This window comes from Sorex araneus, chromosome 1 (assembly GCF_027595985.1).
Source record: "Sorex araneus isolate mSorAra2 chromosome 1, mSorAra2.pri, whole genome shotgun sequence".
Lineage (NCBI taxonomy): Eukaryota > Metazoa > Chordata > Mammalia > Eulipotyphla > Soricidae > Sorex > Sorex araneus.
This window is the reverse complement of record NC_073302.1, coordinates 19,938,548-19,945,450: the sequence shown is the minus strand read 5'-3', so window position 1 is coordinate 19,945,450 and position 6,903 is coordinate 19,938,548. Positions and strand designations below refer to the sequence as shown.

Here is a 6,903-nt window from a genome sequence, read left to right as displayed (position 1 = left end):
TCTCCACTTTCCTTCTCTTTTTCCTTTTTTCTTTTAGGTACTTCAGTCCAGAGTACCGTTACTGAGAAGATACCTTTATATCCCTTTACATCCGTTCAGCACCCCAGGGTGTCTGCTTCCTGCCACCCCCCACCCCGCCCCCAACTGTTGCAGCATTCCCCTCCCTAACCTATTCCAATTTATAGCTTCGCAGCTCACCTGGAAACCATATCCTTCCCATTTAAATCCACCAGAGGGCGAAATGTGCCATGTTTTGGTCCTGCCCTGGTCTGAGAGACCTACTCACAGGACTTGGGCTCTTGGAAGAGGAAAGATGACCCACACCTGCCTTTCCAGAAGAGGTGAATGGGAAGAGACATGATTTAAGGTAGGCTTGAGGTCAAGAATGGACAAGAGGGTCTTTATTCTATTGTGTTTTTGATCTCACATCAGTCCCACGGCATAGGTCCAGGGGCTGAGCAGAAGGTAGTGAGAGGATTCACTTTGGATGGTAGATGGTTCCAGCAAATCACTTTGGATAGTGGATGGTTCCAGCAGTAGATTCAGGACCTCACCTCCACCTCCCGACTCTCTCCTCCAGACATTTCCACTGGAATTCACCAGGCAGACTTTGTCTTTGGGAGGTTTCTGTTGAGCACAGAGGATAATCTTGTATACAAGTTTATGAGGGCAAAAAATTAAGTTTTATTAGTGAAGTCAAGAAAGGCAGCTTTTTGGGTTTGTTTGTTTTTGTTTTTGGGGAACTCCAGCAATATGCAGGAGCTTATTCCCAGCTCTGCACTCAGGAATTACTTCAGGTGGTGTTCAGGGAACCATATGGGATGCCTGGAATGGAATCTGGGTTGGCCACATGCAAGGCAAATGCCCTACCCACTGTACTATCTCTCCAGCGCCAAGGAATGCAGCTTTACAACTTGGGTAGGCTAAATGTGCTGCTTTCTGAGAAAGTGTTTCAGATGGGCATGAGTTAAAATGTTTTGTAATATGTGGTGGACCTTGGGAGCTCTGAAGATCTTGGTTCTAAGTTGCCTATGGCAGAATTTACTCTGATTAAAGTAGCAAAGGTGTTTTTGAACGGGTATCACTAAACTCTTAGAATCTTTGGCGGGGTGGGGTGGGGGGGGGTGGGCAACCAGAGAGTGGGAATCTGGAATTTTGAAACCATATAGCATTGTAGCACTGTCATCCCATTGTTCATTGATTTGTTTGAGTGGGCACCAGTAATGTCTCCATTGTGAGACTTGTTGTTACTGTTTTTGGCATATTGAATACGCCATGGGGAGCTTCCCAGGCTCTGCCGTGCAGGCAGGATACTCTCAGTAGCTTGCTGGGCTCTCTGAGAGGGACGGAGGAATCGAACCTGGGTCAGCCGCATGCAAGGCAAACTCCCTACCCGCTGTGCTATCGCTCCAGCCCCTTTGAAACCACAAGCCATGAAACAATTTTCTTTTAAAGAAAAGCTGCCTTAGGCATTTAAGATATTTGGAACTGAGGACCAGTACTAACCAAGTCCATCCTAGGTGCTGCGTACATGCCTGATCTCAGTTGCTTCCTCCATTACTGGGATTGTTGTTCCTCTTTCACAGGCACTTTTGTACTCAACTCAGGACCCTCGAATGTCGAAGTCTGGGCTTCAGTGGAGCAAGAGGAGGTGGATGTTGGCTGGAGACAGGAGTCTGTGCCTGTTCTCAGAGAGTGAGCTCAGGAAACCAGGGAACAGGCTGTGTGGCGCTCTTTCTTTCTTTCTTTCTTTCTTTCTTTCTTTCTTTCTTTCTTTCTTTCTTTCTTTCTTTCTTTCTTTCTTTCTTTCTTTCTTTCTTTCTTTCTTTCTTTCTTTCTTTCTTTCTTTCTTTCTTTCTTTCTCTCTCTCTTCTCTCTCTCTTCTTTCTCTCTTTCTTTTTCTCTTTCTTTCTTTCTTTCTTCCTTTCTTTCTTTCTTTCTTTCTTTCTTTCTTTCTTTCTTTCTTTCTTTCTTTCTTTCTTTCTTACTCTCTTTCTTTTCTTTTTCTTATATTTTTATTTTATAAAGTTGTTCACAATATTTGATTAGCTTAATATTCAAACACTAATCCCACCACCATTACACCTTCCCATGACCATATTTTGGGCATTTACATCCTGAACCCCAATCCCTGCCCCAAAGCAGAACCAAAATAATATATGTTGTATTGTTTGTTATGAAAAAACTCTGAAAATGCTACAAAAAAGTATCCTTAGAGGAAAGAGGGTGAAGATTGTTGTATTTCACCCAGGGACCGTTAAGCCCTTCTATAAGAGTTCATTTATATGTTGTTAAAAGTTGAGCCTTGTGTGCTTTTATATATATATATATATATATATCTGTAAAAAAATTTCCCTCTAAGATTGGTTGCCTCCTACTTTGAACCCCATCAAATGTGGTACGGTACTCTTGGACTATGGGTAGGGTTTGTGGTATAAAGTGTCGCAGCCGCACTGTCCAGTAATAGGTTCAGTCATGGGTGAGGCTCTGCTCAAATGCGAGGAGAGCAGCAATGAACTTAGCTGCAGGTGATTCTGGAGGTTTCTGGCTGCCAGGGCTTGGGTCCCTTGGGGCGGTGAGGGCTCTCACCTGCCCCACCTCTGGGGTGCCCCGAGCGAAACAGCCTGGCTCGGAGTCCAGGGGTATGGTGAGAGTCATGTTGTGCTCCCTTCTGGGAGAGAAGGACATGCAATCTGGACAGTGGCCGATGACGAGATTATCTGGCACCAGCCAGAGGTGGCTAACGGGAGTGACCGCTGAGTCACCGGAGGCAGTGTGCGATGCTCTTTCCATTCTGGAGAAGACTTGTTCTCTCGGAGCACAAATCTTTATCTACTGCTCTCCTTCCCTTTCTTTATTTCCGAAGTGAATTTATTTTACTTATCTTATTTGTCTCCTGAAATTCTTTTCTTACAAGGGAAAGGCAATGGACTGAAATGCCTGGTAAGATTTCAGACTGATTTTTCTTTCCTGCAAAGAGCAATTCCTTGTTCCAGCCTAAGTCGACAGCTCCCCCAGAAATCGGGTGTCAGGGATCATTTCCACACTGTGCAGAACAAGTGGACGTCAGGTGCAGTCTGACGGCTGACTTGTGGGGCTGGAGGGATGTGAACGTGTGTTTTTTTCAGGGGCTCGTGGCGGACTTTCATCAGTCCTGAATTTCCCAGGCACTTAACTGCGAGACCAAGCTGGGTAGAGAGGGAAGGGGTAGATTTCCTTGAGGTTGACGCCTCTTTCTCCTCCACTTCATGTAAGCCAGCAGGGACCGTATTTCTCAGCTGGTGAGGGGTCGAATCCACCACCCGAAACTACTAAGGTCTTGAATAGCTTCCTCTCTGGCCTCCTCATGGTGGGGTCTCAGGGACATACCCAGAGAAGGAAACTTGGCCAGACAAGGGAGAATCAAGCAATACCTCTCTCTGGATTTTGTTGCTTTGTTCTCCAGAAATGCTCCAAATACCCCTGCTCCCTTCTGTCAAATATTTCCAAGGTTGAATAGGCTCAGCCAGGTCCTGCTAGAATGGAAGCTGACCGGGGTGATCTGGGGTGGGGGCTGGGCAGGACGCTGCCCTGGACTCTCTGGCAGCAGCTAGCTAGGTCCCTGGCTTGGCCTCGCAACATTTTTCTTGGGACTACTTTACTTGCCAAGTTCCACAGGCTTAATTTCCAATCCAACAAAAGGAATTGTATTCTGAATCCCTTTGAAAGCTTTTGGCATCTTGTTTATATTTCTGAAAGAAAGATTTGGGAGTTGCATAGCATAACGAGTTAACAATGTGGTTGTTAGTGCCTGACCCGCCTGCCTTCAAATCTCAGATTTCTCACTAACCAGCGTGTGACCTTAGGGACATTCATCTCTCCAAGCCTTCGTTTCTGGATGGAGTCCCATGTGTTTCCTGTGTTTGTCTTAGATTTCCTCTTCCATTCCTTTTACTCTCTTGGTTTCATTTGTATATTTTTAATTTACCTGTCTTTACAATTCCACAGAATATCCATTCCAGGACGATAGATACCGTTATGTCTAAATTGACCATGCTCTTATGTCCAAAGATAACTATTGCATAGTCTGTTTCTCTGCATACACAGGTAATACTTTTTCCGCTGATGGACCATTAGAGAATTTCACACTTCATGGCATTCCAAGTAGTGCTATACAATAGAATGTCTGTCATTTCATGAGTGTTTAAGAGTAGCCAATGTGTTATTGCTGTTATTATTTATTTTAATATGCCCCAAGCATGAATAGATTTGGGCACCAGCCTAGGCGTCAAGCTAGGATGAATCAAAGAATATCTTCATTCATCTACTATATACCCTGACTGATATATGCACAATATCACCAATGAGGTGTGTCTTTGTTCATTGTCAAGGGTACAAATGTATTATTTCTAATATGTTTTGAAAAGGTACCCACCCAGCAGTACTGGGAAGGGGGTGCCTCAGGATCACATCCTGTGAAGCTCATCAAGTGGGGTGGGGCTGACAGTTCAGTGTTCATGCTCAGGATGCATGGGTTAATAATTTCACACTTTATGGTGCCTGGGGTGGGGGAGTTGCAGGGCTGACTAACCACTTCCCAGACTCATGCTACACGTGCGTGCTAACACCTAAGATATCTCTCTGGCCAAGAGATAGCAAATGTTTAGAAAATACTTATTTAATACTTTTATATATGCTAACTCCTATAACAATCAAAATTTATGATTTAATTGCTTCCTTCATCTTCACGTTGCAGATATAAAATCATGATATAGTTAGGCCAGACAACTTATGCAATATTACACACTTGGGAGTGGCAGTCTGGATTTGAGTTTTGCTGTGTCAAACTCCAGAACCAAAGAGCTTTTATACTATGCAGTTCTGTAAATAAAAGAATTTTAAGGGGCAAAAAAAGTCTCTTCCTAAAATTTCCAATGTGTGGCAAACTGCCTTCTCCATAATCATTTTTTTTTATAATTTATCGATTTTTTTAATTAGTGAGTCACAGTGAGGGTACAGTTACAAATTCACACATTTTCGTGCTTGTTTTACCCTCATGCAATGTTCGAGAGCCCATCCCTCCACCAGTGTCCATTCTCCACCACTTATGAACCCAGTATCCCTCCCACCCCCCTCTCCCACCCCCCCACCCCACTCTGCCTCTGTGGCAGGGCATTCCAATTTGTTCTCTCCCTCTCCTTTTGGGTGTCGTGGTTTGCAATAGGGGCATTGAGTGGCCATCATGTACAGTCTCTAGTCTACTTTCAGCGTGCATCTCCCTCCCCGCTCGGGATTTCCAATCACATTTTACTTGGTGTTCCCTTCTCTATCTGGGATGACTTTCCCCCAGTGTGTGAGGCCAGCTTCCAAGCCATGGGCCTTCTCCATAATCTAAACAGTCTTTCAATCCATAATATAACTCTGTCAAAACCCAGAATTCTTTTTTTTTTATAGCTTAATGTATTTTAATAGCAAAGTTACAGGAACAGCACAGAAGACAGACAACATTGAAAACATGTACTTGCATGTCGGACCACTCAGTTAGAAAAGTATAGTGAATGGATGGAATCTACTGTGTGATAAAAATGCTACAACACCATTTAGTTGTAATCAATAAGGAATTTACTTGTTTTAAAAAAATTCCAATGCTGGCATTGTCCAGAAAAATGTAACAGTTTTATTTATAATTGTTATAAAGTTGAATTGCTGAAACTTGTTCACTGAAACATTTTGACTTTCATTAGTGCTTTATGTTCCCGCATTTATATTAAAAATTCACACACAAATGAAAATGGAAAAATGCCTATACCTGATTTGTCCCCTATTTTTCCACCATTTGCAATCATATATTTAGGTAGCTTTGACCCTATGGGGAAAAAAAAAATCTAACGTTCAGAACTACCAATAACAGGAAGAGGAAAAAAAAATTTTTTTTTTTAGAATGAAATGTTTCCCGTCATAGTGGATTCTTAAGCACGTTCTCCACGTATGCGGCGTGCTAGCTGGATGTCTTTTGGCATAATTGTTACACGTTTGGCACGAATAGCACACAGGTTGGTATCTTCAAAAAGGCCAACCAGATAGGCCTCACTTGCCTCCTGCAAAGCACCAATAGCTGCGCTCTGGAAGCGCAGATCTGTTTTGAGGTCCTGAGCAATTCCTCGCACCAGATGCTGGGAGGGAAGTTTGTGAATCAGAAGTTCAGTGGACTTCTGATAACGCCTAATTTCACTAGTGCCACAGTACCAGGCCTGTAACGGTGAGGCTTCTTCACCCCTCCGGGAGAGGGCGCACTCTTGCGAGCGGCTTTTGTAGCCAGCTGCTTCCTCGGTGCCTTACCACTGGTGGACTTGCGGGCAGTCTGCTTTGTACGAGCCATGGCAGAGAGACCTTACCCCCCTGATCCCTCGGCTGGAGCTAGGCGAGCGAGCAAAACTCAGAATTCTTGTTTCGACAAGAGTTAGGTAATTAACCCCGTAATAAAAGCATTCCCTGATGGGGCGATGTGTGCAGTGTGACCATTCTCTGTAGCAGTCGTCCTTTATCTTCATTTGCCAGCTCTCCCACCTCAGGGTTCATGGCCATGGCCATAAGCCTCTGAAGGCTTAGAATATTCTTTCAGATAAACTAGTTTATCACCTTCGGTGGACAAAGGTGAAAAGGAACACCAGGCATTTATTTTTGTTTGTTTTGGGGCCACACCTGGTGGAGCTCAGTGGTCACTCCTGGCTCTGCACTTAGGAATCATTTCTGGTGGGCCTGGGGGACCATATGGTATGCTGGGGATCGAACCCTTGTCGGCTGCATGGAAGGCAAGCTCCCTGTCCATTGTACTATCTCTCCAGTCCTGGAACATCAGTTTTCTTTAAGATCAGTCATACATATATATGTATAAATATATACACACATACATATAAATATATA

General features: G+C 44.0%; 1 pseudogene; it reads right to left on the bottom strand.

Moving 5' to 3' along the window:
• Nucleotides 1-5,577: 5,577 nt before the first annotated feature.
• On the bottom strand, nt 5,578-6,399 carry LOC101540440 (histone H3.3A-like; annotated as a pseudogene).
• Nucleotides 6,400-6,903: the final 504 nt, after the last annotated feature.